The sequence below is a fragment of the Rhinopithecus bieti genome, unplaced genomic scaffold (assembly GCF_001698545.2).
Source record: "Rhinopithecus bieti isolate Rb0 unplaced genomic scaffold, ASM169854v2 scaffold_1530, whole genome shotgun sequence".
In the NCBI taxonomy this organism is placed as follows: domain Eukaryota; kingdom Metazoa; phylum Chordata; class Mammalia; order Primates; family Cercopithecidae; genus Rhinopithecus; species Rhinopithecus bieti.
Window position 1 is genome coordinate 2,653,942 of NW_016803808.1, and position 6,662 is coordinate 2,660,603.

The following is a 6,662-nucleotide window of genomic DNA, read 5'->3' on the forward strand; positions in this document are numbered from 1 at the left end:
TTAGCTCCAAGTAAAAATGTGTCTGAGTATAAAGCTTTGAAGATACGGTTTCTTAATGAAAATGCTGAGTGAAGCCAATTAGACTGGCATGGGCAGTAATCACTATAATAAGGGTAATTGAGTTGGATTTATTATAGCTGACGATGGCTCTTTTCCCCTTAAGTAGAGAAAGAAAATAGTTTACTGATATTAAAACATGATTGAAGTTTTCCTTCAAACCCTTGGGAAATGGCTCGGTTTCTAGGACTTCATCTCAAATGTGAGGCTGGTGGGTAACAAGACAATGGCCATCTTTTTTTTTTTTTTTTTTAAGAGTCTCATTGTCGCCCAGGCTGGAGTGCAGTGGCACAATCTCAGCTCACTGCAACCTCCGCCTCCCAGGTTCAAGCAATTCTCCTGCTCAGCCTCCCGAGTGGCTGGGATTACAGGCACGTGCCACCATGCCCAGCTAATTTTGTATTTTTAGTAGAGATGGAGTTTCACCATATTGGTCAGGCTGTTCTCAAACTCCTGACCTCAGGTGATCCGCCTGCCTCGGCCTCCCAAACTGCTGGGATTACAGGCGTGAGCCACCGTGCCTGGCCTATGGCCACCTTTGGTGACTTGATTTTCTCAAGTGGGAGCTCTTCCTTCAGAAGCAAAATTGAACCCGGGAGAACTGGGGAGGAGGCAGCAAGGCCCACGGGACCAGCAGGACCTGGGGAGTCAGGCACTGTCATTTACCTGTAGGATTTGGATACGGTCCTCAGCCTCTCTGAGCCTAGGTTTCCTCGTGTGTACAATGGGTATCAGAATACTGATACTGTAGGGTTTCTGGGGAAATGAAATGAAGCTAAAATACATGAAATTTGATTAAAGAAAATATATGACATGCCTGGCAAGAGGTAGACACTCAATAAATGTGAATAACCTTTCCTAATAGCAGGAAGCTGTCTATGGAGAGAGCCCGGAGCTCTAAAAGGCCTGTTGTAGCATATTTTTAAGTGAGATAAAAATGTATTTCTCATTTCAGTAAAAGTCTACTGGTAAACAGTCCAGGGCTGGTGGTGTGGTAAATCCGCAGGGACCCGGGCCCCTTCTCTCTTGCTGCTCCACCATCCTCAGCAGGAAGCTTTCACCTCATGGCCCAGTGTGGCTGCCGTGCTCCAGCCACTGTGTCCTATTTCCAGCTAGCAGAAGGGAGGAAGGGTTCTCTTTAAAGGACACTTCCTGGGAGTTACATGTAACACATTGGGTTACAGACCTTTGGATAGAATTTGTCGCATGGTCCCACCCAGCAACCAGGAATTCTGAGGAGCGCGGTCTTTATTCCAGCAGCCATGTGTCCAGATCAAGTTGAGGTCCTATTGCTAAGGACGAAGGGGAGGACTACTGGGGGAAATCAGGCCACCTCTGCGCCACTGTCCCATTTGACAGGCTGCCAGTGGGCTAAAGGGATAATGTACATAAAACTCTTGTTTTTCTTTTTTTGAGACAGAGTCTTGCTCTGTCGCCCAGGCTGGAGTGCAGTGGTGTTATCTTGGCTCACTTCAACCTCTGCCTCCAGGTTCAAGCAGTTCTCCTGCCTCAGCCTCCCAAGTAGCTGGGACTACAGGTGCCTGCCATCACGCCCGGCTAAATTTTTTATTTTTTAAATAAAGACGGGATTTCACCATGTTGACCAGGCTGGTCTCGAACTCCTGACCTCAGGTGATCCGCCCGCCTCGGCCTCCCAAAAGTGCTGGGATTACAGGCATGAGCCACTGCACCCTGGCATTTTATTTTATGTATTTTTTTTTGAGACAGAGTCTTGCTCTGTCACCCAGGCTGGGGTGCAGTGGTATGATCTTGGCTCACTGCAACCTCTGCTTCCTGGGCTCAAATGATTCTCCTGCCTCCTGGGTAGCTGGGATTACAGGCGCATGCCACCATGCCCAGCTATTTTTTGTATTTTAAGTAGAGATGGGGTTTCACCATGTTGGCCAGGCTGGTTTCGAACTCCTGACCTCAAGTGACCCGCCTGCCTCAGCCTCCCAAAGTGCTGGGATTATAGGCGGGAGCCACCGCGCCCGGCCTCAGCTGCATTTTAAATGGGCTGTTTGGCACGCTGGACGTTGCTGTGAGAAAGTCTCTGCTTCTGGAGACCGCCACAGCTGCAGCTGTCCTCTTTGAGGCCTTTGCTCTGCCCTCTCCCCTGGGAGGGGGTTTCTCATTTATTCTTCCCCCAAGGCCTCTCGGGCAGGGCCTGAAGAGAAGGACACAGATGACTTTGCTGGGCGACCTGGAAACCTGGGGAGTAGACGATGCTCAGAGATGCCAGTCAGGCCAAGAACGAGGAACCAAGGAAGGCCAGACTCTGGTCCCAGCTCCAGGCCTCAGTCTCCCGACCTGTACAATGGAAGGGTTGGGCTCTGCTTCCAGGGCTCTTCGCTGGGACTGCAGGGACTCGGGGTGCCCTGCTACTGAGAGGCACTGAGAGGCACTGAGAGGCTGAGCGGAGGCTAAAGATGCAGAACAGGCTCACCGGCCCGGCTCGCTCAGGCCGCTCACTCAGCTCCCTTTAATCAGATCTTGCTTGCTGTTCCCAATCTACTCTTATCTAAGCGTCTCCAAGCCACAAGAGCATGCTCCTTCCCGCAGCTGATTCGTGGCCTCTCTGAGTCACCCCACGTTTCCTCCCAGATGTGTGGGTAGGCCTGACTCCCCCCTGGTGGCCTCAGTGGTGTGTCCCTCAGGGATGCAGACAATGGGGTCTCCCTGGGGAGTTCTGGGTCTTGGGCTGAAGAGGAAGCAAGATGGTGGGGACAGATCCCAGAGGACCTGGGATGCAGAGCCGCCATGGCTCTGAGAATTATTACTAGAAAAGGCACCTCCCAGGCCAGGTGTGGTGGGGCGCACCTATAGTCCCGGCTCTGCTGGAGGCTAAGGTTGGGGCAGAAGGTGGGGATATTATTTGAGCCCAGAGCTCAAGAACAGCCTGGGAAACACAGCGAGACCAAATAAGAGGGTTTAGATGAAAAGGGTGGGGCCAGCACTCCCAGCAACCCACAGATCACCATCCCCTCACTCCCTCTTTTTCACCCCCACTCCCCGCTTGCATCACCCTGGCAAGATTCTTGCTTGCATGTTTACTATATTTTCTGATTACAAAAAGAAGGCAGCCAGGTGCTGTGGCTCAAGCCTGTAATCCCAGCACTTTGGGAGGCCCAGGCAGGTGGATCAACTGAGGTTAGGAGTTCAAGACCAGCCTGGCCAACATGGTGAAACCCCATCTCTACTAAAAATACAAAAATTAGCTGGGCGTGGTGGCGCTTGCCTGTAATCGTAGCTACTCAGGAGGCTGAGGCAGGAGAATTGCTTGAACCGAGAGGTGGAGGTTGCAGTAAGCTGAGATGTCACCATTGTACTCCAGCCTGGGGGACAAGAGTGAAACTCCATCTCAAAACAAAAGGTAAAAAAAAAAGATGCTTCAATCACAGGGTTTTTGTTGAGATAACATGATCCCTTCTTGCCAGTTGAAGAAGAAAGGTATGTATCACAGGGCACTGGCTGACACCTCTGGCTTCTGGGCTGCCAGGGAACTGGTTTGGATGCCGTCTATCCTCCTTGTCCCTTCCCTATCATCCTTCAGGACTGAGCCCAGGGGGTTCTGCAGCGCGGCCAGGAGCCCGTGCAGCAGGTGCTGGCATCAGCTGGTCATACACAGCGTCCTGAAACCCAGCTCAGATTTATCCTCCCCGGTCTTCTGGTGTTTTGGGCTGAATTATATCCCCCTGAAAAAGACCATTTGAAGTCCTAACCTCCAGTGCCTCCGAATGCAATTCTTATTTGGATTAAGCTCATTACAGAAGTAATTTGTCGGGATGAGGTCATACTGGAGTAGATTGGACCCCTAATTCCATATGACTGGTGTCCTTAGAAGAAGAGGAGACACAGACACGCAGGGAGACAGAAGCAGGGACTGCAGTGATGTGCCTATGACCCAAGGAATGCTGAGGACTGCTGACCACCACTGGCACTGAAAGAGGCAGTGGGGGACTCTCCCCCACAGCTTCAGAAGGGGCGTGGCCCTGCTGACGCCTTGATTCTGGACTTCGAACCTCCAGAACTGAGACAATATACATTTCTGTTGCTTAAGACTCCTAGTTTGTGGCACTTTCTGATGACAGCCCTAGGGAAAGCCATAGGGATCCTCTGGTAGGACATGAGGGTGGGCTTTGCTGGGCAGCCTGGGAACCTGGGGGTGGGTGGATGGTGCTCAGAGGTGCCAGTTAGGCCAAGACCGAGGGGCCGGGAGGACGGTGCAGCAAGGGGAGGGGAGTGAGAGCCAGCTTACCTGTGCCTTCAGGACCTTCTCAAGCCCAGCCGTGTACATGCCACCTCCCTGATGACTAACTGCTGCAGAGCACACCCAGCCTGTGGCTCCCTGGCTCACACCAGGCTCAGTTTGAGATGCATAGCTCGTGATCATGGTCGCTTGGTGTCCCTGTGGTTGACGTTTAGCCTCAGCGATGTTTGTGAAGTGCATCGTTTCTTGCTGATGAGTGTGGCTTTGCTCTGTCGCCCAGCATCTGTGCTGTGATGCCTTCATAGGGGCTGGTTTCGGACCCCCCATTGCCTTCACGAACACTTGGAGCATTCCTGGCTCTGCGGGACCATCAGCTCCCAGCTGGTTCTGCTCACCCCTGAGTCCTGCTGCCCGTCTCAGTCACACGCCCACACTTCCCTTTGAAATCAGAGAGCCCATTTCAATGGCGTAGATCGTACAGCTGTCCTGGCTTAGAGAGGACAGTCACACGCACAGACTCCAGAGTGTTGAAAAATTGTACCATAAAATGGCACTAATTTTGCTATAGTTACACCATAGTAATAAAATCTCTCCATTCTAAAATTATTCCTTTCTTCCTAAGCCTAATAGTCTCAAATCCATTCTCACATATATTCCCCAAGTTTTTTATTAATTAATTTATTTATTTATTTTATTTTTAGATGGACTCTCATTCTGTCACCCAGGCTGGAGAGCAGTGGCGCAATCTCGGCTCACTGCTGCACCCTCTGCCTCCCAAGTTCAAGCGATTCTCCTGCCTCAGCCTCCCAAGTAGCTGGGACCACAGGTGTGCACCGCCACACCCTGCTAGCTTTTGTATTTCTAGTAGAGACAGGGTTTCACCATGTTGGCCAGGCTGGTCTTGAACTCCTGGCCTCAAGTGATCCACCTCTCTTGGCCTCCCAAAGTGCTGGGATTACAGGTGTGAGCCACTGTGCCTGACATATTCCCCAAGGTTTTGAAAAAATGCACTGGCAAATATTGCTTTTTGGGAGGCATACCCCTCCTATCTCCAGAAGTGGGTACCGGCTCCTGCATCCTGCTGGGTAACAGGTCTAAAGGCAATGCGTGCGCTGTGCACAGGGTCTCCAACTCACCAGACAGGAGGGAGGGGCTGCTTTCGTTTGCAAAGGCAGCTCTGTGGGCTTTGGGGATTGGGAATCCGTGAGGTGAACATTCCCAAAGTCCTGGATACAATCCAAAGGCTCCTGCTGTTTGCTGACAATGCCGTGGCGTTCCGGTCAGAGACCTGGAGGGGCTGTGAGTTCGCCCTGTGTTGATTCGAGACCTGGAGGGGCTGTGAGTTCGCCCTGTGTTGATTCGAGACCTGGAGGGGCTGTGAATTCGCCCTGTGTTGAAACCAGACTCGGCTCTGGTTGTAAGTTCCATCAGTCCAGAGACTCTGACTACAAGCTCTCTGGCTGGTTCTGTTCCTATGCTTTGAGACTGTGGTTTTCCTTCTGCAAACCCTCACTGTTACTGAGTGCTGCTGCCCCACAACCCGCGCATGCTTCACCCCATGGCAAGCAGCCAGCCGCACCCACGGCTTCATGGGCCTTCACTCAGTGGGCACTGGCCACAGCTCCATGACTTTCTCCACCACATGCCAAGGAAAGCTCCCATCTTCTAATGCCAACTGGGCCCTCGCCGCCTCTGAACCCAATAGTAAGGATGGCCCATCTCAGGTCCTGTCCTCTTTGAGGGTTCAATGCCAGCAGCCATTTCTGCTGCAAAAAGCCCGCCCTGGTCAGGGTGACCCTGCTGTAGCCAGGGCTACTAGGTTGTTTTCAGAGTTTCTGGAGAGCCAGGAGCCAAACTCCATGCCACTAACCAAGAGAAACACCCTTGGGAGACACTGAGGGCATTCTAGAGGAAATCCCTCTTTGCCCCACTTAGAATGCAGAGTTGAGACCGCTGTACAGACCTCACAGCTGCCCTATATGACCCAGTGTCTGGGCCCCAGGATCCAGGCCCTCAGCATGTGACTGCCACCTCATGCTCCTCTCTTGTGCCTGTGAAACTCCATCTCAAAACAAAAGGTAAAAAAAAAAAGATGCTTCAATCACAGGGTTTTTGTTGAGATAACATGATCCCTTCTTGCCAGTTGAAGAAGAAAGGTATGTATCACAGGGTACTGGCTGACACCTCTGGCTTCTGGGCTGCCAGGGAACTGGTTTGGATGCCGTCTATCCTCCTTGTCCCTTCCCTATCATCCTTCAGGACTGAGCCCAGGGGGTTCTGCAGCGCGGCCAGGGTCCTGTGTATTGGGGTGTTTGGGGGGTCCTGTGTATTGGGGTGTTTGGGGGTCCTGTGTATTGGGGTGTTTGGGGCTCCTGTGTATTGGGGTGTTTGGGGG